A 25,824-nucleotide genomic window follows, 5' to 3' on the forward strand; every position below is an offset into this window, starting at 1 on the left:
ACCCGAGATCTACGCCCATTAGGACGCAACAACTGGAAACAATCCCCAATGGAGTGTGGACAGATCCAGATATTTACAAACAGTTAAACACACCACTTGGGTCTGAATTTAACCACCAGCTTACGTTGCTTCCAGTAAAATGAACATTGGCTTTAGCTTTCACAGTTTAAATGAACACACTGACTCATCTGGGATATCTTCACATACGTGTAAGCAGTCTCAGATCTTCCACAGTTGGTCTAAAATATCACATAATTGGTTGCATTGCCTTATATGACAGCCTCTAAAATGTATTTTTCTGGCTGGTTGCCTCTGTTTACACCTCTGAAGGTGCAGTGAGAGTGGCACATTTGTATGCACTGTACATCCAGTGCCATGTTTACTTATTCACTCACCCCACAGTGAGCTTCTCCTAAGAGATGATTACAGTACAGTAACCTCATAATCCAAAAAAAACAAACAAATTAGTTCCTGCTACAGCAGAAAAGGTAGACAGCAACTTAGAAAAGGAAAAAAAAAATAGAAGGTGAAGAGAGATAATCTTGCATTGCATTATCTTCATTCATTATTGCACGTCATAGATCAAGCTGTTACTCTTCATGTTGCACACACTTCAGGCAGAAACGGGCTTCTTTGCATATCACACAGACACATAGTATATGCATCAGTGCATTGCATTAGAAGGGGTCAGGGTGCAATAGCGTGAAATAATACAGAAAGCCCCTTTGCTTCTCACCTCCTATCTCTCTGTCTCCTTGTCATTCCCAAAATGAGATTATAAGGAATGTCTCACTGCATAGAAGAATAGAAGAGTTAAGTGAATTTACAGCTTTCTACAAGTCAGAAATATTAGCGCTCCAATAATGAAAAAAAGAGTTGCAGTCACACACCCTCTGTCACTTCACAAACCGAAGGCACAAGTTAAACCAGCAATCTGTGTGATCCTTGCTTCAATCATTGCAGCATGTTTTTGGTGCTCGAGCTTCCTATCATGGTCGCAATCAGTGCTTCTTCTGCTGTGTACAAACCGTAGTGGCAACTGTTAGAAATGTAAAGAAGGTCTACGGGGGGGTGAAGTCGCAGGCCTGCCTGATACTGTTGTGCTCAATTCCATCTATTTAATTCAACGTATTAAGCTAATAACTTAAAGACATTAGATGAAGAGAATCATTTTTTTATTCTCCCCACACAAACTAGTGCTAATGTGAGTCACGAAAATTGTCAGACAACAGAGCTCATCTAATAAAGTCAGCGTGAACCCCAAATGAACTAGAATGAAAACAAACTGGCTCTTATTTTCTTTCCTCCAAAACCAAATGAAAAAAAAAAAAAAAAAATAGCTAAAAGAGACTGAATAAGAAAAGAGATTTAAAAGAGAACCAAGAAATGAAATAGGAATATGGGAAAATAGGTATTGTGACATTTTATTCAAATTAGTTACAAATCCATCTACTTGGACTTGGCAGGGCACCAGATGACTCACATTTTAAGTTAGCATACAAAAAAAAATATATGCAAATGCAGGTGCAAATTATGCAGTAGGAATGTGGAGGCAGATGACTGTTTTCAGTCCACCCTGTTGAATTTCCTTCCTGGAGAGATGCTAATGTGTGCTATGGCTCAGGTAAACAAAATAAACATACTCAACTTCTTCCCCCAAACACTACACACCCCTTACAGTACAATTATTATAAAGGTCCATTTCCAAATCAAATTCCAAATCTCACTACATGTCAAAACACTGGTCTGGTATATCATGCTTTCGATCTTGTGTTTTATGTGCATTTTTTTTTTTTTTTTTTTTTTTTTTTAAAGGCAGAGAGTTACAATAAATGAAGATTAGTGCTATGTAGCACAGCGAGTGCTATTTAAGTCTACACTTATTGTACAGATTGGGTCCTGAGATTATCACTTCTTATGAATATAAAGTATGAGGAATTCAGAGGGGAAATAGACGGTAAATTACACATGCCACGGGGACATTAGTCACATTGAAAGTCTGTGGCACCTTAAATCTATGCATGTAGCATTAGGCTAATTAAAAATAAAAAAAAGGGGGAAAATGCAAGGGTTTTTTATCCTTTCACAAGAGAGTTGCAGTGAGGGTCAATACAAAAGCAAACGGACTGCGATGAAAGTACATGAAATGTCCACACAACACACACACTTGTGGTTATAAGGATATGGATGATGACATTTGACAGTTGTTCCTTTCATTTCTACAGGACGGGGCGAAGGCAAAGCGCAGACTGAAATGACTCAGCTGGGAAAGCAGACTGAAATGATGCTTCAGGAATTTCTTCATGTGCTCCCAAGGGGAAAAGTGCAAACAAGTCAGTGATGGCCGTCTGAACTTACAAAGACTGGACACGTTTTTGCTTTGTTTTGCTTATAACTAAATACTCTAGATGCTGTTGTGGGTGTTGAAGGTGGATGTTTCTGTTTTTCAGTTTTTCTTTTCCTCCCCTCCCCTCCCCTTGATGTATCGATATAATGTTTTTTTTGTTTTTTTTGCACTCCTTTCAGCTAGTACAGGGCACAAATAAAACAATATGATTCACTGGCCTCAAAACATTACCTGCTACTAAAGCTGATAAATTCTGAAGTCAAAATGTTTTTTAATTAAAATAAACTTGTACAATAATTGCATTGATTCTTTGTGTGTATTATTTTTACATTAAATGAACAATCAACCAGATCGTTTGCATAAATTGATGAATTGTATCACATCATAAACACAAAAAGGAAATTAACTTGAACCATTAAAAGTGTTTGAATCACAATGCAAAAAAAAATAAAAACCAACATACACTAAAAGTTGTGTAGTGGGTCTTTCCAAAATCCATACGCAGCTGAACTCAGGCGGACTAACAAGCACTGAGGTCAATGTGTGACTCTGGTACATGAACAAATCTGGCCGGTGCTCTCAGCTCCAAAGAGGTCTGTTTGATATTCTTCCGCATCCGGCCTACAGTTTGGCATGTATGGGGAGTGTTGAGAGCAGCCTGTCTGAGAGCTCATATCAGCATCAGCTGAGTTATACAGGTTTGTACTAAACGGTCTCAGCAGTGAGTGTGTGCAGCTACGGTAAGCTCTGAGGGGAAACCATGAATCAGTCAGTCATCACCTAGACTTATTAAAGCAAGCTGCACTTTATCACATGGTATTCAAGTGAGTTTTTAAATACTATTTGTATTTCCATTCGGTTGCACAGCTGACAGTTGGCAGGTATTATATAAAAGTCAAGGAGGCAGCAGAACGCTAAAACTCTTTTGTGAGCAGATGGGAAGCAGTATGTCTATAAACTCAACTGATACCAAACTGAATGAAAAATTCAACCTACTTGGTCATTCATGTTGAGCAAACACTAGTTCCTGTAACAGTCAGAACTGAGTTACTGCACAGAGCTTATGTGCAGTATAGATTATCAAGGGTTATGCTCATTGGGAGTGGTATTTGAGGAATCTTTCAGTAGGAAAGAAAACTGACTGACACTCAGACTTTTAAATAGCTGGTTCTTGCTTCAGGCAAAAATCACTCAACGGCTCTGATTGTCCATTCATGCACTTTGGTGTGGAGCATGGAGCTACACATATTCTTACTGCAGGTTTTTCTTTATACATTCTAACTTCTGTGCACAAAGTGGCAAAATGATGTGCTAACACACCATTTAACAGATCAGGCAGGTGGTGTCAAAGTAATTGGAGAGTGTGAAACTGAAAAGGATCCAAAAATCTAAATTACAAACAAGCACTTTTCTCCAGCAGTTTAGTCCAGTCAAAAGAAAGAGTAGGTGTGAATGCACCTTAGAGTATAAATCAGTCAACTGCTAACAAAGAAGTCTTAGACCAAAAGCTATTTCAGATTAAATCAGAATATTGTCAGTATTGATATTATTACAGATTCTCATTGGGGCTAGTTGATAAATAACAAACTGAAGAATTTGGACAGCTGCACTTTAAACTTCATGGTTACACAGGTGGTAGGTGATAGGCTTAGGCAAACAAAAATACATAGAGATGACCACTGTTAAACAAACAGGCAAGAAAAAAAACACAAGCAACAGGTAAAAAGGCAAAAACTCCAGACCGGGGAGAAGTCATACACAGGGAGTAAGAAATATGGAAAGCAATGATTTCACAAGGAGGAACAAAGACGTGACGATCTGGAGTGCTGATGACCTAATGAGACACAGGTGAGCACAACAACTGGTAGGACAAACCAAAAAGGCGGGAAATAAAGCCAACATTAATTTCAAAGTAAAACAGAGAACCCAATAAACTAAAAAATAAAAATTTAAAAAAAAATCCTCCAGGACTTTAATGAGGGTTTTTTGGGGGATTGTTCCGATCAAAAATGTCACCCTAACTTTGTCCAAAAATTTCAATAACATTTGTGGTTTTTTGCAGTAAAATTGTGGAAATTTGCAAAAGTTGCAAATAAAAGACATTTTTAATAAAAAAAAATATTTTTTTTTTTAAAGTGTCTTTTAAATTACTACCTCTAACAAAGAGTTACTTCATCACATCACAAAAAAAGTTTTTTTCTGAAGGAAAAATACCCATCAGTTCATGTTACAAAATAATGTCTGAGCCATAAAAGTAACGTTTTAAACTGCAATCTAAAATAAGGCTTCTGTAAAAGAAAACATTTTAAGTGATATTTAAATGCATGTATGCACAAAAAACAAATATAGTCTATCATCAAAGCACCTACAAAAAAACCTCATGTAATTCAACACGTACTGTAAGATTAGACTGATGCAGTGAAGTGCGATCATTATTAAGCTAATTATCATTGTAAGACCACTTTTCCCATAAACCCCGTCACGTCCCGTTTTCCTAAACCAAACCCAGACTACACGTCATACCTGCTTCACAACAAACCACACCCACTTCACTACAGGACACACCCCCTAACCTAACCGATAACCCCTAACCACGAGTGGGTGTGTCATGTATTAATGTGCGTCACTTACTTTTCCAACTGGTGTAGTTTGTTTTGATGATAAGAACAGGCAGAAGGGCCTTGTTAATTACAAATGAGGAGTTATTTCTGTCGATAATGCAAGTTTTTACTTTCTACTGTAATCCCTTCAGCAGAGCTTCTATTGAGTACCTTAAATACGGAGTAACCCAGGAATTAAAATATATGAATTAATTAAAATATAGGTTGAATTTACATCAACTACTATGATCGCAAGATCGCAATTTCCTGGACGGACTATACCTTATGGCTGCAATTTGTAAATTCCAGTGTGCATCATTATATTTCTGCCTTGGAAAATACCTTATGAAATTTTAAGTTTGATTAAACTCCGCTGCTATGAAATTTCACCTATTATCAAACATTTGCCTTATTAATAAGTCTCAGACACATTAAACATATATCGTTGACATAAGAATATGTTTATGAATACTGAACTGTATAAAACACTTAAAAAACAAACATTGTCAGACTTTTGCCAATTAAGAAAATGGCTACTTCGCTTGGATAAGATAAAGAAAGGCATCAAACTGGGCATGACATATGTGGACACCTCATTTAACAGCTATCAAAGACTGTTTGCTAATGTGGGAACGCAAGGAAATTAAAAGGGGCACCTTACTGTGTTGCAATTCCTTCTCAGTTAACCCAGGTATATTTCAAACATTAAACACTTAATTATTACTCTTGTTGAGTTAGGATTTTAATGGGTAAGTTACACGTGGAATACAAAAACCATCCTGGGCAGTTGAGTCGCAAAAAGTGGGCATGAAAAATAATCAGTTAATGTCCACCCTGCAATGTACTATCGGTGTAACATGCGCAGTAACATGTTGAAGGAGGACCATAAAGCTATTGCTGGACGTTTCACTGGTTAGAGGGTAAATAAAACCTTTATACATTTCTTTTGAGAAATCGTTTCTACAAAGGTTTTGTCTGCTTGTCTGATATTTCTGTCTAAGAGATGTCATTACTTCACTCCAAACCTAACTCCTGTCCAACTGTCATGTCATTGCCGATCCAGCTACTCCGACCTGCTTTGCAGTAACCCAGGTTTTCCCATTAGATACTCCCGTCCTCCCTGCTCACTCACCCACCTGTTCACATTTTTCTCATGAACTCATTTATACCAGCCAGGTTGCCAGATTGCTGTATGTTCATTTGCCATAGGCTTTCAGCCTCTTGTTCTACCTTTCTAAACTCTGCCATTTTCACCACCTCCTCGATTATAATCCTAATTTCACCACTTCAGATTTATTTGTATAATCTCTTGCTTGCCTGCCAGGTTCTGACCTTTGTGTGAAACTAACTTTGAATAAACTTAAACATCCTGCTTAGCGGTTCGTCTTCGAGTTGTACTTTTGGGTTCACAAGCTATTGCAGCACAGATAATTACAACACTATTTGAGCATTCCAGACTATATTAAAGTACATAAAATCAAAATGTTCCAGAGGTTATTCACTGCTACACCGTTTGATTGTCTTTAACAGTAACAGGTCTTAAAATCAATTCCTAAATAGACTAACTGATGGGAGCTAATGCTGGGAAGTTATAACAGGGAAAAATAATACTGTTTGAAAATCCGGCTGCAGCATTTTGCTGTAGATAGCTTAGAAAGATGTAGTTTACATAGAAGAGAGGGAAGTTATGGCACTCTGATTGGTGCTAAGCTATTGATTACTTTCTCAGATCAGCTAAAGAGTAAAGCAGTGCTTTAAGATGAACCTAAAAGTCAAATCTAGAATCTGAGGCTCAGTATTGCTAGATTTCTTGCTGTGTTCCTCACAGAGGCAAGGTTAAAATTATCCTTCAAATAAAATGATGGCGAATGAAACAACTGCACATTTATTCTAGTAATATATCTCAATAGTTTGGACTGTTTAATGTGTTGACTTGGAATTTACACCATATTACAAACGCTGAGATCCAATTATTGGCTGCGTATTGTACCAACAGTATGTACTATACACTAATATCGAAAATATACTGTTTTTACAATTCATATATTAAATCAACACTTTACCGCTTCATACTGAATACTAACTTCAGACAATTACACATCAGTGCAGAAAAAGCAAATTATGAAATTAATTATATTTACAACTGCAACTCATTTACACACGTGCAGGAACAGCACAGTGTGTCATATGTAGCACATCAAGGGATCCCCATAGCACCAATAGGAAGAGTCGCACATTGCATGAAATAACACATGCGCAGTGCCGTGGGTAATGGTTTATCATTACATAAATCATCAAACATGACAACACCCGTATCTGTGGATTGTGATGGGTATACCAACTTTCCACCGTGTGCACTTATGGTGTGGAGTCATAGCCTTCATAGCCTTTATTGAAATATCCCAAGCAAAATTTTATTTGGTTGCTTGACTTACAAAAGTTAGGAAGTAAGAAGTCATGCTGGGAAATGCTTATTTGTTTGTCCAATGACCTCACCCCCTATCATTTGTGAAATGTCATGTGTGGAGCGTTTGAGGAGAGGGCGGGGGCCCAAGAAAAATACTAACACTGTGGCCAATCAAAATGACGTGGCACTGCAGATTGTGAGAGTGCAACAGCAAGAGGAGATGAGTGGTAGCTGAGGTGCCACAAGAGCAGAGGAGAAGATGAACTGCTATGGGAGCCATGAGGTACAAAAAAGGCACTTCTCTGGGTGTGGAAAGGTTTTGTTCAGGCGCAGCAATGCTGGAAATAGGACAGTGGCGTGAAGTGTTGCGGGACAGGTGTGGGAGTTGTACATAGTAAATAATAAGGCTGGCTGTTTAGAACCACACTGGTTAGTGCGACTTATACTTGTAGTCTAACACATGAACTGAAACTATTTGAAATGTGTCTATATATTTTGTAGCCACAAATACCACCACCATTTCTATGAATTGCGGTGTTGGACAATACTGTGGCTCAAGAGTAATATTGCTCTGCAACATCTTGAACAGGTTAGCTGTGGTTTACTTCAGCTAAATGGAAAGTTGCAGGAGTTTAAAATTGCCCTGCCTTCCTTCCTTACTTGAGGTTTCATGGTTCTAACTGTCAATTTTCATAAAGCAGTTGTCCTCACTACATGAACTTGACTGTAGCCACCGGTTTTGTGACACCAGTCATTCAGAATGACCAATTGTAGGCTGAGTGAAGCCCGATAACTCCAACAGTGGTGTGTCAGAACGTCATCATCCTTTAGAGTACTGGGAGGAGGCGAGTCACTGGCCCAACAGCAGGCGCTCGGGCAGAGGAATTATCACTGTGTAACGTATTCTTGTACTATAACTTGTGTTACTTTGACGAGCAGAGACATTTCTACATAGTTATCCTTGAGTTTAATCTGATGACTATGTACAACTAATTTTACCCCACCAGTAAATTACATGAAGTGACAAACCATTTTTTTTTTTTCTGCACATGAATTTAAAGAAATGTCTGTCCCGGTGCATGGGCGGTGGGGGTTGCAGTTATTTGCTCACTCGTTAATTAAAACACTCCAAGATTTACAAAGGAGTCAGGGATGGGTTGCTGTATCTTAGATGATAAACTATCTTAAACCCCCCTCACTATAATGTTTGAGGTAAGTAACGAAGGGTGAATCTCTTTTCTGCAGAACGGGGAGAGAAAACGTTTGTCCGGACTTTGAAGAAGAGATCAGTGGCGAGGCGTGCCCTCTCGATAACACACTCTCCGGCTGAAGTGTCGAGGCTCTGCAAGGCTCTAATTACCTAAACCGCCAGCACCAGGTGAAGTGCATTCCAGCTAACAAGGCCTTGAACAAACTGCATCCGATTTTCTCGACACGGAAAAGAAAACCACCGAATGGCGTGTTTTCTATCAACTGATTAGTGGTTCATTTTTCCAATAATAACAGGAGGAGATTACGGACTGTTTTCTTTTCATTGATTTACCCTGTAAAAACCTTTGTGCCACTTTTAACATAAATGTTAGAATGGTCATCTAGTTTCGCATTTTTTTTTTTTTTACAAAGGAAACTTCCTTTCATTAGTCAGAACAGAAATCTGCTGGCGTATTCCTCACTGACGGTCGAAAACTATTCAGCATGTCAGACTTCTGAGGCGTGTACTACGAAGCAGGTTCAACATATCAAGGACATCGTTCCGTTGTCTGACTTCACTATGCCTAACAAGAATGATTATGCAAAGTTGGAGTCTCCATAAAGATAGGTGAATTTATTTATCCAAATGGGTCAGGAGATACAAGAAGCTTTGGATAGTTGTGATCAAGGGCACTGTCATTTTCAATTGTTGAGAGAAGCTTTAGAAAATCTAACTGGTGCAAGGAAAAACAAAAATCAAGTTAAAACAGATATCAGGTTCCAATTAAGAAAAACAAATAAAACGCTTTTTTACTGACTGAAAAAATGATTCTAGCCAACTTCTTGGGCTGAAGTTATTGCCTCAGATATCAGTCATGTCCTGCTGTTATTATTGGAAATGAGGTTAAAATACATCTACAATCACGAATACTGCGTATTTTCTGATACAATTCTATTTTTTTTATGAACTCTTATGTGTTTTTCTCAAGTACCCTTGAAAATTGAGTGATGTGGGCAGGGGGAAACAAATCTTTTCCAAAAGCCACTTTGTGTAACATGCTATCTAAAAAAAAAAAATCTGTTGCTCAAAATTTGTATTGTTATTATTGTCATGAGCTGCATCATTTTGAATGTTGGCATGTTACTACATGTTTCTGCCCACATGCATGTACCTAAGTAGGGCCCTGTGTGGCCTTTGTCATCACTTCATTGCTCCCCCCCCCATCTGCTTTCTGCCTTCCTGATGGAGCATCATGCCAGGGGAGGCCTTCTGCAGCACAGACCCACCCGGCCCGACCCATGATGCAGACTGGCAGCCCCTGTTAGGCGCAGTGACAAAAGACTCTGTTGGGTTTGTGTTTAATGAGGCGCTACTGTGTATTCATTCAATAATAACAGCCATATGGTTGCCATCACTGAACATGCCTCCTCACTTTGCTACAAAGTTTGTCAGCGTCTCCAAGGGAAGACAATTAGCATGTTGATGTGCGGTGCATTGGGGTGGGTGGGGGTCATTTTCTTATGTTTGCTACTTAGTTACGAATATAATAGGTTTGGCAATTTAGATTTGAAAACTCCCATTAAACAGTTAGGTGTGGCTTCTAACAAAAAAAAAGAAATATCTGCAAATAACGCAAAACATAAGTATTCATTGGCCAGCAAGCTACAGGTAGCCATTTACCCGTTACTTATCCTGTTCAAGTCATGTGATGTGGCATTAAAACCTTTGATTTAACATGACTTGTTTTGAAGTTAGTTTTACCAAACTTACCTTCAAGTTATTTACTGTTGCACACAGCTTGTTAGCCCCACATATAGTGTCTTTTGTTTAACAACAGGCAATGGCCACTCAGTAGAATCAGAAGAGAATGTCATCTCTGGAAAAAATGTTGGCGTAGTATATAATAAACTGGCCCAATATACTTAAAGAAAGTTTTAACTAAATATAACGATAAGTTGATTCTTTCATTTCTTTGTTTGAAAAAAAAAAATTTGGAAATGCCATTAAGAGAAAGAGACTGACTGACTGACTGACTGACTGACTGACTGACTGACTGACTGACTGACTGACTGACTGACAGCACACTGGGCTGTTCTTCTGGTAACTCGGATATCCCTGTCAGGGTTGAGATGGGCATGTAGCTTGAAAGACCATAAAGGAAAGAAAATGACTGACAGTCGTTTCTCCTATACACTTAGGTTCCAGGAGATCACAGCCTTCACTGAAGTGACTGGTTAAATCACGAATAGCCCAGAGGTTGAGTGAAGAAACATTATTGTTGAACCAACTTCAGTTTTGTTCTTATTTTTGGGGGCAAAAAAAGAAGTGTAGCATTTGTTTTCTGAACTCCTATTAAATAACAAGTCATTGTGCAGTTAATGGAGAGCAATAAAATACAAATAACTTGGTAAGATAATTTGTTAATTAAGTTTGTAGCAACCTTCTAAAAACCTGTGAAGAGCCGATTAGTTGACATTATTTACCATCTGCCCTTATTTGTATGGAAAGAGAGTGGGTGAAAGAGCTGGACGGCCAGATCCCCTGTTATAATTACCCTCACTACCAGAAGGGGTAAGCAAAGGTTCCACACTGCAGGTTTCAAAAATAAATCATGATACATGAAGTCTGTGACTTGTCAGTCACTCAAGCTATTCCAGTAAAGAGATTGACAGTTGCATTACATTTTGATGGAAACTTGGCTATTGCTGTTGTTTGAAATAAACCATGCCAACTACTCTCATAAATTATCATCCCAGCTACCACGCCATTACACCTCCTTTGCTTTCCTATAGGTGTCTCTGGCCATATAACATCTTGCTATTAGCATCCCAGACACTTAGCTGAGGAGTAGCTCCACTCTTTATATGCAGGCTCAGGCACATGATCATTTCCATTACAATCATTTGGGTGAAAATATGCAGCAGGCACAAACATGACATAAATTTTAATGTGGTGCCGCTGCTGTTCAATTACATGCCATGAAATATTCACAGGGAATCTCCCCTTGATTTAGGAAATGGGGTATAGCACAGCTGGAACTTCATGGGTGTGCTAACACAGAAGATAATATATAAGTGTGTCAGTATTTTTCTGGCAGAGAGTCATATGTGCAATAAGTAAAATCAGGGCTTCTACCTACTGTCCTGAGTTTCATTCAGGAGCACATTAGAGTACCTTCATTGGTTATATACTGTAACATCTGGGAATGTGTAGGTCCTTTGGAAGAAAGCCAAATTTGATGTGGGTTATATCTGCATCAACATTTAGAATCTAAAGGGCACTGACTTACAGTGATAGGCACCGGTTTCAGTCATTTCGGTTTAGAAGTTTTAGGTAAATAAATTCAAATGGTGCTAAAGGTGTTGGTAAAGAATTTATTTTTTTAGAGTCTAAGAAGTCAAAGCAATCAAAGGTTCACTTATGACAAGCACATCATTGACTGACAAATACATTTGATCATGAGAAGCGCTTCATTGGCCCAAACAAAGGCTGCATGTGGTTAGTGTTCTCAAAATATAGTGGCCTTGACCTCATGTTGCCACAAGCATTTTACAGCTCAGACTAATTCAACATCATCAATGCACCATTATTCATTTTGATTTGTACATAAACTTACAAATAACTAATCAACTTAAACTATATGTTCTACTGTCTGAGGCAGTAATTAAATGCTATTGAACTGAATATGTGGCTACTGTATGCTATGAAGAAAAACACATTAAGCATTAATGTCACTGTGGTACTGTCAGTTGTGTTGAAGGAAATGATGTGATGATGATGTTATTCTTGCTTTCTTAAGTAAAAACCTGATTTCATTATTTTTGTAATCTGTTTAGTCCATGAATCAAATATAATTATATCTAACATTATGAAAGGACCTTTAAACATCTGGATGCTTACTAATAGTTTTTTGGGCCAACTTTAAATAGCCACGATCTAAGCAAAGATACTATTATCGCTATACACATTTCCAAATTCAATATATGCATAGACTGACTAAGGCATCAAGTGGTTTGTCTAAAAAGACAAAACACCAGGAGGGTGAGAGTCTTCGAGCTGCCTCAACCTGAAGAGCCGGCATCTTCTTCAGAGCAACGGCTGCATTCTGTATTACACATGTCTCTACATTAATCATTTTAGTGACTAAAATAATAGACAACCACATTAGAATATCAAGGTAATTGAAATGTTAAAACAATATGCAATAGTGGCATACAATGCATGAAGAGCAAAAGCACATGCATACCTAGTGGATGGGTGAGGATCATCTGAGCCTGCACTAGTTAGAAATCGTATCAAAAAGGAAAGTTTTAAGTCTAATCTTAAAAGTAGTGAGGATGCATACCTCCTGAACCCAAACTGGGAGCTTCTTCCACAGGCGAGGAGACTGATACCTAAAAGTGTTGCCTCCCATTCTACTTTTGAAAATCTTTAGAAACTACAAGTAACCTGCACTCTGAGATAGAAGCGCTCTGATAATAGGCTACATGGAAAAATGACTTCTTTTTTTTTAAGGGCTAGTCTGTGGAGGAGAATCCTTCAAAAGCAGACAGTATTACTGGGCTAGCCTGTGCTCATAGAATTTGGATTATGAGTAATCAAATCAAAGATCAAATCCTTGACAATAGCCATGTGATCAATAACAACATTATCAGACTTATGTTTCTCATGAAAAAGAAAAAACCTCGTAGTCAACAAGTTCTGTTCCAGCCACCCGAAAAATCTTTATCAAATTCAAAATGCTGTTAAAGGAATAGCAGCGGTATCATATTGAACACAAAAAACCCTCACACTGACATTGGATACACGGTGCTCTACTGGGATCCCTCAATGCAGACGTTGAGGAGCTGAAAATAAAATGTTCTGTCTCCTTGACAAACTGTCATCCATTCAGGTTTTAAGCATAAATCATCTTATTCTGTATATAATGGTGTGAGGGAGAATGGCTCTGCCTACCAGATGGACTGTAATGTCAGCTAAATCTACCAATTCCCTACACAATTCCTCATCTCACATGGGACAAACCTCCTCTATCAATATTAGAAAGAGTCCACTTCCTCCTAAAAACAGACTTCCTGTTAGTGTTAGCATTTGCGGAAGGACTTTTGTGGGGTGGATGTAATTTTAAGGGACATGGGCATCAAGGTTACTGTATTCACATTGATGTGATTCAGCATTTTATTTTCTGCATTGTTGAAGTGAACAATGTATAAGTAGGCATAAAAAATGGGACGTGACAAGTGGCGTTGTGTCAGGCGTCTCATGGCTTCAACCTAGTAATAACACAGTAATATAATATAGCACTCACAGGGGCAGATTTCTGAATGGATGTGACATTTTCAATGTGCAACTCTTACCTACAGGGAAGTACTTTTTCATTAGAGTGTTGCCACTTTCTGAATTTGAATACTTTCTCCTCCACTTATCAACACAACCTGTCATCTACCGGTGTAATGTCATCATATAACATTATGTCAATTCTCCTTGTTCACAGCAATCATCGGTGTAAAGACTGCTAGATGTTTTTTTCTTAGAACGAGAATGTTAATGACAAGAGATGGGTCATTTATTCCCTGAGTTTGTCCTTAAATCCTCCTTCCAAGAGGTGGATTTATAGCATCTGCCTATATACAGTACATTTATCACAGTCACAGAAAATAAAAATAAGAGAAGCACTCAAATATTTTCCAGCTATGTCTGTGATGTGCAGTATGCTTATTATCAAAGGAGGTGACTTGACTCTTACTGTATAAGGAAGTAGCACTAGAATTGATGCATGCTTTCATACCCTTTTGTTTGGTTAACAAAGGCTCTCAAGACTCAGATTATATGAAATAAAAGTGGAGGTTTGTGTGCACTGAAAAGTGTGGCCAATGCTGAAGTGCCTTAAACAGCAATACTACTGAATGCCGTTAGGGTTTGGCTCCTAAAAGGCTCCCATTCAACTTATCTCATGAAATATCAAGTCAATATTTTTTTTTTTCGACAAATCAATATGCTGTCATTCGCTTATGTCCCTCCTTCTTATTAGTTTTCTGGAGGTCCACCTGAAACAAATTAAATCAATAATTAGATATTAAGCCTCAAAAGATGGTATGTTTGTGGGCGTGTCTGTTAATTGACAGGCCTGTGGTGCACTCATGTTTCCGCGGAAGGTGAGTGAGCGTAGTGTCCTTGGATTTGTAATCAGATCCAGTCAGATCTACTGCTCGCTCCTCCCCAGCTCGTCCAAATATGGTCACATTTGGCTCCGAAATAGAAAGGTGAAATGCCGAGCTTGGGGCTTCAGAAAGACAGTTGACAAACCAATGGATGGCACCAGTGTTGGTTGGTGCTTGGTTGCATGACGAATCAGTTTGCACACAAAATGTACATTTATTAGTCACGTGATTTACTGAAGGTAGAAGTTATTTCTTATTTGTGCATTCCACTAGTGAGGCTAAACAAATTTGAATATAAACTTGGCTCCCGTGTGTAGTGTTCAATTGAATTTTCTTTTCCGAAAAATCATTTTCTAGTCATTTCTTTTACATCAATTGATTTATTTTAGGAAACTCAACGCTCTCTCTTTGTCTGCTGTTCTTTAGATTTCTGGTGAATAAAGGTTCATGTACAATTTTTCACATAAGCTTGCTTTTTCGTAAACTTGCAACTTTTTGTACCTGCTCCTCAAAAATGCTGAACTTTAATCATAGTCAATTTGTGTTGTCTATTATCATATCATGTTATTTGTGGAGGACAGATACCACTTTTTTTTTTTTATTATTATTATTTTTTTTTTTTTTTTTTATCTCAGGCACAGATTGCTTGTAAAACTTTGGGTTAAAAGCCATGACCGTATTTTGCTAACAAATATAGTAAACATGCAGCCATGAACTGATACATTCAATCCCTTTTAAAATATTCAGAATTATTGGTCAATTAATAAATAACATGAAGTATCTCTGTAACAAAAAAATGCTTGGTACTGTTAAAGGATGACGGAAAGGTGTGATATGTGACGCCTCCCTGTTGTCGAGTCCGCAGGCCCAGCTGACAGCTTGTCTTTCAATATGGCTGACACCCAAACAATGCAACTATGGTTACTGCCTCCTCCTCCTCCACTGCAATCCATCTTGTTCCCAGCAGGAGGGCACAGCAGGTAGCCAAGCCAAGGGGTACTGGCAAGGTCCAAATGCCAGGTCATATCATGTGTATTCAGACCCTGAGACGAGCATCCCAACACTGTGCAGCCAAGCATGTTTATTTACTCACGCAGGTCATTATATTAGTGCCTGGCCTGCATGGTGCTGTGCATAGTCGGAACAAATCATTACACATTATAAAGGTATGAATATCCCAAATAAAGGCACGACTATCTAATATACTCTGAATGACCACTTATTTGTGTGTATAACAGAATAAAGAATATTATGCCATAAACTGCAAGAGTTTTATGTTTACTTTAATAAATTATACTTATATTTTTTCTGGATGCAATTCTAGATAAGACCTAAGTATCGTATGTCTCTAAAAAGGAAATTAAATTGAAACACAATATAGAATAAAATAGAACACATCAGTAGAGACAACTGCAGCAAACAGACTATACTGATTTTTAGATAATAATGCCAGTAACTCTACTATCAAAAAGTAAGTGCTCAAATCCAATTCCACTTCCGTCAACATGAGTATTGTTTTTATATAAATGACAACATTTCCAGTAATTACAAACTAAAGAATTACATTAAGCGTTAAATAAGCATCTTTATTTGTGATCGGACCAGCCTTAAATCCATATTGGATAATTCTGACCCCCAAGATGTATATTTAAGGACGAGGAGGTTGGGATGGTGGATGATCATGAGCATGTCTGCCTTTCATTGAAATTGCAATAACAATAATCCTTTACTTAATTTACAGGAGTTCGGTTTTGCGGATTTTTTTTTTCAAAGCTAACATTCTACATTTAATTTTTTGTATTTTGTTTTTTGTTTTTTTTGTTTGTCTTTCTCGTACTGAATTAAGTACTGTTTGAAGGATGGAATTTTATATCCCCCAAAAATGTCTTCTGTAATCTGGGTGTATGAGCTAGTAAACAAAAAAACCTGCCAAAATCTATTTTTCAGAGAGACCTGCATAAAGAAAGAGAACAAGAAGAAACTGGGCTACATGCAAACCAGCTTTTCATCTTTTCAGTGGAGCACAACCAGACCAGACAGGTGGAGTAACTACACGGCATCGCCTTAACCAAACCGACTGAAACGGCAAAACAAAAACCAGCAAAATACACAGCCCAACACATGTTACGGGCCTTGCATAATGGACAATAAAAACGAAGGAAATATTTATACAAGCCTGACAGGGAGAATTTGGTATTCTCCACCTGTGGGATCCCAGAGGACACCTCATAGCAGCCCTTCAGCATGCTGACAGATATCACAGCAGACAAGGCGCCTGCTGAAAAACTCAACACTTCCTTGAGACTGTAAATACTCAGTTTTACTTTCCTTAAATCCCACAGCCTGAGTACATGTATGTCACAATCTAATATTTACAGAAAAAACATGGACAGAGGTGCAGCTCATGGCTGGACATTTATCTTCACCTGTGTATGGTCAAAACCCTTACAGCATGAAGGCAAGGTTTCTCTTGTCCCTGTATTTTCATTGCTGGTATTAATGTATGTCAAGGTTGCAAGCTACAAAAAGAGAGATACTTGAACCATAGAGATGGTGAAGTGGAAAACACCCTTTTAGGCAGGTGTTCTTTTGGAACTTACTTTTGTACTTAATTTGAAAAAATTAAGTACAAAAGTATTGATTTTGTGTTTGTGCTTTTGCTGGTTGTTGAGAAGACTTAAGTTGTCACATTTGGATTTTTATGGACTGTCATTACGCCAGCATCCCCACACTGCACGATGAAGAACGACAGAGTAAAAAAAAAACTATACAAAAAAATCCACTTCTTGGATTCAAAACCCGTGAGTGTGAATGATGGTAGGGGGGAGAGACAAAAGGTTTAAATGAATAAGACATTGAATAAAAAGGATACAAGCTGCCCTTCCCTGTCAAAGTCAGTTTTCATCAAGGTAGCATGAGTGGAACACCTTGTTCACTCAGACTCTTGTTGCGACAGGAGAAGGAGAGTGAAATAGACAGCAAGTACTACAGCGCAGTTAGTTTTACATCAAAATCGAGTGACTATTCTCTTTTTTCATGGTTGTTGCCAACAGCTCCACTGTAAATGTCAAGCCAATTCACAGATGTCAAATTTGATCCAGTCATGCAGTTTGGAGCAGACTATAATTGACTCAATGTGGACAGTGCACTTTGTAATGATTGATATGTTGACATGCATATTAGAGGGATATTTATAGGGTTTTTTTTTTGGTGCTTTGAAGAGTGTTTAAAATGTAGCACGTTCAATAGAGAAAATTATCTCTTCCATGCACTAAAGTCACAGTGACTCCTGTTCTTTTAAAAAAGTACTTTTGTCAGTTGTGGGATCACATTTATCTTATTTCTCCTTTATACTGCAGGTCTGAGACGACTACATTGAGTGCTACATTGCCAGTGTTTTCATCGAGTTTCTGATGATCCTATGTTTCCTAACACATAATATTTACATGCCAGATGTTTCATGCGGTGACACCTGCACAGGCCATATGTACTGGCATCCCAGGAGTGATAAGGAATTATTTTATTGGACTGAGTGTAAAATCACTTCTTTTGCTTGAGTCGGCTATATGTATTATACATCAGATGAAATTATGGCTCATCCAAATATTGTCATGTCTTTTTGTGTATATAACACCTGAAATTCAAGTGTAAAAACTGGGGTAATCTAAAGGGTGTCAATTTGTCATTTAGTGGATAATGTCCTAGTCTCTTCCAGCTTCACCCTGTAAATTATGCGGCAGGAGTTGTCTTTTTCCTTTTTAACAGAAAATCTTGATTAGTGCAGCTGCAAGACAGCCAGTGCTTTTAAAATATTCTTTGGGTTTAATTTAGTAAAATCAAGACAGAGTTATGTAAATGATGTTTGTATATTTCGCAGTTACTCCTTTTAAGAAATCACCTCCCCATCCTTCAAAAAATGCGTTTCTTAGCCAAATGGACATCTGTCTTTTTTTCCTTCTTCTATCCAGCCATCCATTCATGCCTACTCTTCCATTCCAATTCTCACCCGCCTCCCATCCACCTTTTTCTGTTCCTTCCTTTTAGTCATCCATCTGTGACATCCTACACCTCCCTCACACACTTGAAGTTTGTCCATTTGATGCTCTCTCTCTCTCTCTCTCTCTCTCTCTCTCACAACCCAGACTCACCGCTCATTCATTTTGTGTGTGTCTGCCTGTTTGCGTCTTCCCATTCCGTGCACACTTACACTCTCCAGCCTCGTCCCTGACACCTCTCTACCGTCTTTCTCCTGCAAGGCACCTATTTTGTCTTCCCACACCGCAGGTGGCATCAAATGTCTGTGGTCGAGCCATGATTGTGTAATTTGTTAATTTTCCCTTCAATGTTAGCTGCTGTAAAACCAACAAAACCTACTGTGTATTCCCATTTATGCCCAATTCTCCCTTTCAGAAGGAAAATGGGTTTATTTGTACTGTCTCATTTCCATAATATCTCGACCATTACCTCACACTCTCATTTGGGCCTGCCAATGTGTAAAACTTTCAAGTGCATTTGAAGTACGGGTGTCATGGTGACTTTGCAGAATTCGTATCACAGTCATAGTGAGGGACGGTGGCGGGGAAGCTGCCTTATTCTTGGACAAAGAAGAAGTTGTGTAAATGGTTAAGGAGCATCTTTGTAGGAATGACAATCTCATTGGTGTTACTTTTGACTTTTATTTTATTCATTTCTACCAACTATTTTATACACTTCACACCTTTTTGTTAGTGCTGATTAATACAGAAAACATGTTTGTATTTATGCAATTATCAGCTAAGGACAAATAAAAGCTATGAATTAGAAATATTAAACCATCAGTATGTGATCACAATTTCAATTATGTAGAACCTTGTGCTTTTTGCTGTATGGTGGTATGGAAGTTGTGAAAATAGTTCACATTCATTCAGCAGATGCATTTCAGATATCAACATATGAATGCCATTGAAGTGATGCGGTTTTACTTAGTGTGAAGGGCATGAGGGGACATCACAAGGGTCCCATAGCTTCTGACTGGAAGCTTGAAAGACCACACAACAGCCAGTCCTCCCAGAAATGAAAGATATGGGGAAATTGGGAATAAAATAGAGGCCCTCAAATGTTATTTTGTAGAGTTACTTGAAAAGGGATACATTTTATCTTTTTTTTTTGTACTCAGTGGAGCTTGGGTGTGTTGCACCGACAATATTGGGGTGTTATTCAGAGAGTTCCAGGACACACTCGGGATAGAACAAGGCAGGGAGCCATTGTAGTTACTTCAGAGAAGGAGAGAAAAAAAAAAAAAAATCCAATCTCCCTCTTTCAGGATTTTTCTTCCTCCACCAAAGAGTGAGATAGAAAATCAGAAATGGATCAAGAGTTTGATAAAAAAAAAAAAAAAAAAAAAAAATATGGATTTGAGTGATTTATGGCTGTATTGTCCTGCCACCTGAAAACAACAGCTGTTTCAATCCAATTATAGAAGCAAACAAAGTTACAGTAATAAAAGGATGCAGCCAAATCAAAAACATCAAAGACCATTATCTGAATGAATGAGTTTTTGTGTTGAGCTGTAACTTGAGGTTGTTTAACGAAAACTGTTATTGTTGGCACCGGCCATGTTTACATGCAAATAATACTGCAATATGTCAGCAATGTGATGAAAAGTTGCTCGCAATTAACGTGGTAAATATTCAAATGTCTGAGAATTGACAGACCAATGAGTACATGACGCACATTGTGATTACCTAGATATCATACATGTCATACCAAAAGATCTGAAACTAATGTGGAGAGATGTCTAATAAATCCATAATACTGCTCCATAATGTTGGTTATATATCTCTGAATGCAGGTGTAAATAGTCTTTCTATATGTATATTGATAAGCAAATCAGCCAACACATGCACAAAGACATTAACTCATCATAACTACACACACACACACACACACACACACACACACAGTCCCCTCAATAATATCAGAAAAATGTAGCATAAAAGTGAATCTTATACCTCCATAAAAATTCATCCAAAACTGTCCGTTGATTTTCATCTAAGTATGTGTTCTTATTTGCACTAAATTCTGCACTGCCTGCATCTTATTCTACAATGGGTACACCGTGTTCTCAATATCCGACTTCAACAGTTTATTTACTGACCTTGTGACCAAAGAGTACTGAAAAATCGATTCTCACTCAGGTTAACACTCTTCTCTACCTGTTGTTTGATGCGACAGTTTGTCATGTAAATTATAAACTTGCCAGTTTTGGACGGCACTGTATTCAGGCAAAGCTTCTTCCACTCTACTCGGGTTTGGATAATATCAAACAAGTAAGAAGTTTCAGAATAAATCATTTGTATTCCTTCAGTGATTGACAATTATTAAAAACTTGCATTTCATTTCAAGATACACAAGTTGAATTTGCCTAGCCTCCTGTAAAGCATTAAGCAAAGCTTCAACTTAAAACCTTTTCTCTCCAACAGACAAGTAGTAGGGCTGGACATGTGGCAACATGTGCCAATCTTCAGCCTTGTGACATCGTCGTCTTTATCCCACACTTTTGGTTTTAGTCGACAGGCGAGTCATACTGTAGCTGTGGTGAGACCACACTGTGCATGTGCTCTACCTCATCGCTCTTTGTATTATGGCAAAGCAAACCTCACCTGGACCTGCAGGGTTGTTTTGGTCTACCGATCCCATCAACACCACTACCACCACCTGCCAGGAGCCTCCTGCCTCTGACAACCTCCCACTGTGAACTTCTAACAATCACAGGAAGGATAAAGCTGAGACGGAGAGAAGGATGGATACATTCTCAGTGGGTGTTGAGAGGGAATGGACAAAGAACAGGCAGAGATGAGAGGTTAGGTGGGGACGGCTATGGCGAGGGGAGGAGTTATTGAGATGCGATGAGCTGTGTCAGCAAATGAAAAGAGGATTGGGTTGATGTTTCGGTTTGTGAGAGGTGACAGTGTGGAGAAAGTGCAGACAAATAACACACCTTTCTGCAGCAGGTTCGAGGTGAGAGATTAACAAAGTGTGAGAAAGAGAGAGGCCGGAGCGTGAGAATGAAGGATGAGGCGCGAGGAGAGGAATGGACAGTTAAAGAGACAGACAGAGAGAGGGAGGCACGAGGCACACAAGGGAGGCAGATGGATGGACAGATTGAGGGAGTGTATAGCTTTAGCATGATTAACTGCCACGCCACGCTCGCTGCTTCCTTTCTATTTTTCTTCTTCTTCTGTATTCCTCCCGCACTCCTCCTCCTTATAGATCCGTTTCTCCAGATGGGGTCACGCAACTATCCCGGTTGCCAAAGAAGACCTTAAAATTTAGTCAACTCAAAAGTCAGAAACTCACAGCTGGGAGGTTGCAGTTTTGTCCAGTCATTTTTTTTTTTTTTACATCAAACAGTCAGATCAGACACGAACGTGCCTGCGATTATTTCCTCCTCAATGTGCAATAAACTGCTGTCACTTGGCAACCCCTATTTTAGAATATAGAAAGCTAGCATGGGTTGTTACAAACTTTAACTGCAAGGTTCCTCTAATGTATTTCGTATTTGAAAAGCAGCACCTAATAGTTTACATCAACGATGGATCAAATTAATACCGTATGTGGAACTGACACAAACTCTGTAGTTTCCTCAGCTCTATGGAGCATTTCTTAGCATATTTCAACTGTTTTGAGTTTGCGGTCTTTCCTGGCTGGCTCACTGACTTCCCCCATTATCCCTGTTTTTAGCGAATAAAGCTCAGACAAACCCACTGTACGCTACCTCCCCAGCACAAGACAACACGCCGAGTTCATGACTAACTGTTGAACATCGCGGAGTTTGTACAGTAGAAAGGGTTTGTTGTGAAAAAGCCTTACTGGTGCAACCATTTAGAGGGGCAAAAATGCTTTGGTAGCTGGTCAAGATTTCAGTAAACCGCAGTAATAAACGCAGATTTTGCATTGTTTGTAAATTCTTTTTTTACTTTAATAATTTCTGAGTTAGATCTGTTTGTTTGTCTTTCATTTGCATATTAATATAACAGGAATTCAAATATGAGTTAACAGTAGTCGACCATCGTTACCGTCATCAGGTCTCTGAATGAAAAAAAACCACAACTTTAAAAAAAAATGTTTCGCAAAAATGAGACTTTATGAAGTTGCCGGCATGTCTGACAAATTTTGTTCAAGTTGCTCGGTTTTGTTGGTTGGCGAGTCCGTCTTATTCTCTCCTTATTTAAAAAGCTCAAGAGCAAGGTGGTGACATTAAAACCTTGGCAACGATTACAGCTTGGAAGGTAGCTTGGACCGTGCTGATTACATCAATAAATAAGTTATAAATGAGAAATGACCAGATCCCTACACTATTCAAGACATAGAGGATAGCTATATCCAGCCTTATGATTGCTGGCCAATTGGCCATATTTAATAGAGAAAAGATACTAAAAAAAATAATCTGCGTTCACACAATTTCTTAGATGCATATAATTGCGCCACAGAGACTTTTGCTGCCTTTGGGACCAACGGGACTCCAATCCACCCTTTTAATGGCCTGGATTCATAATCTTCTTCTGTTTTTAGCAAAAGTATGTGATCCCCTTGGAATACTTAACATTTTATGTCTGTCTTGTTTTACAATTGGTGCAGTTTGCTGCACAACAACACCTCGTCATCTGTGATTCGGAGCTTGACTGTTATATATGCTGGGAAGAGTGCTGCTTTCTTACACCTAGTTATGAGTGTATCTCAGTGATGACATTGAACAGAAAACCCATCTATAGCAGCTAAAGTGCAAAATACTTTCCACAGCGGTAAATATTGCATTTACGTTTGCCAGATGAGCAGAAACACTACTCAAAAAAAAGCTAATGTTAATAATTGCCTGCAACGGTTAGCAAGCATTTACTCTATGTCAATTTTGTAAGGTTTTATTGTTAGGGCCTTTTGCTTTGTTAGTGTTGTATTCACAGGTATATTTACATTGATTTAAAAACATCTACATTTTATAGTGTTTCCTTGAAGAATCTAAAATTCTAGCTGAAGTTAATTGGATACTTTACTAATGTGTGTAAGCCAGTTCAAGCAGGTTTAACATAGTTGTGTTGGGCAGAGGAACACTCATATGTCTAAGCTTTGATGTCCAAAATTTTTATTCTAGAAAGACTGTGGTGATAAAAATCAAGTTGTTTAAGAACTGTTCTGCCCCGCCCCGGTGGATCTACTTGTATACTTTTAAAACCTCTTTAGTTTCCTTCAACACGTATTTTTGTGTTTACAGAAATCACATGCACTTGAAATTTGTGTTATTGTATGCCACATTTCCATCTTCTTTTCCCCTCATATGCTTGGTCCGCACGTTTCATGATGAGACATCATGGTTCTTATTTTTGGGGATTTAGCTTTTGGAGAGCAAATTTAATAGAGAAAATAAGAAATCCAGTTGAGTTTAATAGAGTGATCATTTAAATATTTCCCTTCCATTAGAAGACACCAGTGTGATTAAATGCAAATATGAAAGTGATATCACATTTATGAAGTTAAAACAAACTATCCCCGTGCCCCTGGATAAGAAATAAGACCTAGGAGGATAGTACAAGCCTAGGTTTTGTGACTATGTAAACATGACGTCATTTTCTCCACTTTGGATTGCCTCCCACTGCCTACATGGTCAGACGGCCCCCCAACATGTCCTGTCTAACACCAGGCCTTCTTATAGATTACCTTTCAGATGTGATCACATCACCCATCACTGTTCCTTTAGAACAGAATCATCCACAAACAGGTACAAGTACAGTTATTGTTGTTACATAATGTTTAGTAGCTTAGTTCAATTTTATCAAACTACAAAGACCAAATATGCAAGTAATCAAAGTTTCTGCTGGAAAATAAAATTTCTGTTTCAGTGTTGACTTAATCACAGCCACAAGACACTATCAAAATGCAAAATCTATGATCTCTCGCTGCCTCCTCTTGATGGAAAACATTGTGTGCTACTTTACAAATGCTTTTGTTTTGCTTTCTATGATTTGATTAGTAGGATAGAATTGCAGAGTTACAACATTTATTTCAGCTTTCAGATTTTTATTAAATGAAGAATATTTCTTGAGGCAGTTGGTGAGACTCCAACTCCAATGCATGTCACTCGTATACATGAGGTGCGTGTCATACCTGTCTAAGTTAAGTCCAAAAGCCAACAGCCGGACAACAGCTATTCTGCAAACTGACTATCATTATCCTATTTTCCACAGATGCGCATATTAGAAGAGGGAGCATAATTGTTTCTCTTGTACGAAAATATTAGCAATTACAATTTGGTTGTGTCGGGGATGGAACATATGATGTTTACATATTCGTATCAAGTATTTTAGGGTTTTTGATGGGTGATATATATTTTCCAATTATTAACCAAAATATTGGCCTTAACTATGATAGAACATATAGCTTTTGTGGTGTTGATGATGATATATTTCTAGATTCTATCATTTTGCAGTCATGTGTCGTAGGATTCATGTTTTTGCTTCTTTATAGTGGAAAAAAAACGTACTAATTACTGTGCTGTTCTGTATGTTGTCCAGTGTTGTGTGTATGGCACACCAGTTACACATGCATGATTTACAAATTAAATTCCCCATTGCACAATAAGAGGGAACCTGTCATGTATCAGGTGTAATTAGAGTAGGGCACGTTTTATTTTTTAACGACCGGTTGGTTCCTTCGGTTTTAGACAGAAGTTTATGCCCTTCTGAAGTAGTGTAAGAACCCAACCAGGTGCTCACTAAACATAGCCATGGGCTGTGTGATTAAAATTCTTTGTCATGAAAGTCTCCGGAGAGCCAGTTTCTGTCAAGGCATCAAGGTGAGATCAATAAAACTGGGATATTTAAATGTCACCTGATGAGGCTAGATTCTGTTAGGGGACTCCCAAAGCTGAAATAAAGCAAAAATGACTCCCAGGATTAACTAACCCTAAATCAGAGTTTGTCTGCTTCATGTTAGCAGTGATGTTAACAGGAGCAAACGTAGCACCTGTAATCTTTAAGAAAGCCTTTAAAAAAAAAAAATTAAAAAAAAAAAAACTCCCTGACAGACCAGAGTTTGGTCATCTAATCAATTGCCAAGTATATGTAGATCTGTAGAAAAAGAGC

Source organism: Embiotoca jacksoni, unplaced genomic scaffold (genome assembly GCF_022577435.1).
Source record: "Embiotoca jacksoni isolate LCO1_2020_lvr unplaced genomic scaffold, fEmbJac1.0.p SCAF_19, whole genome shotgun sequence".
NCBI lineage: Eukaryota > Metazoa > Chordata > Actinopteri > Embiotocidae > Embiotoca > Embiotoca jacksoni.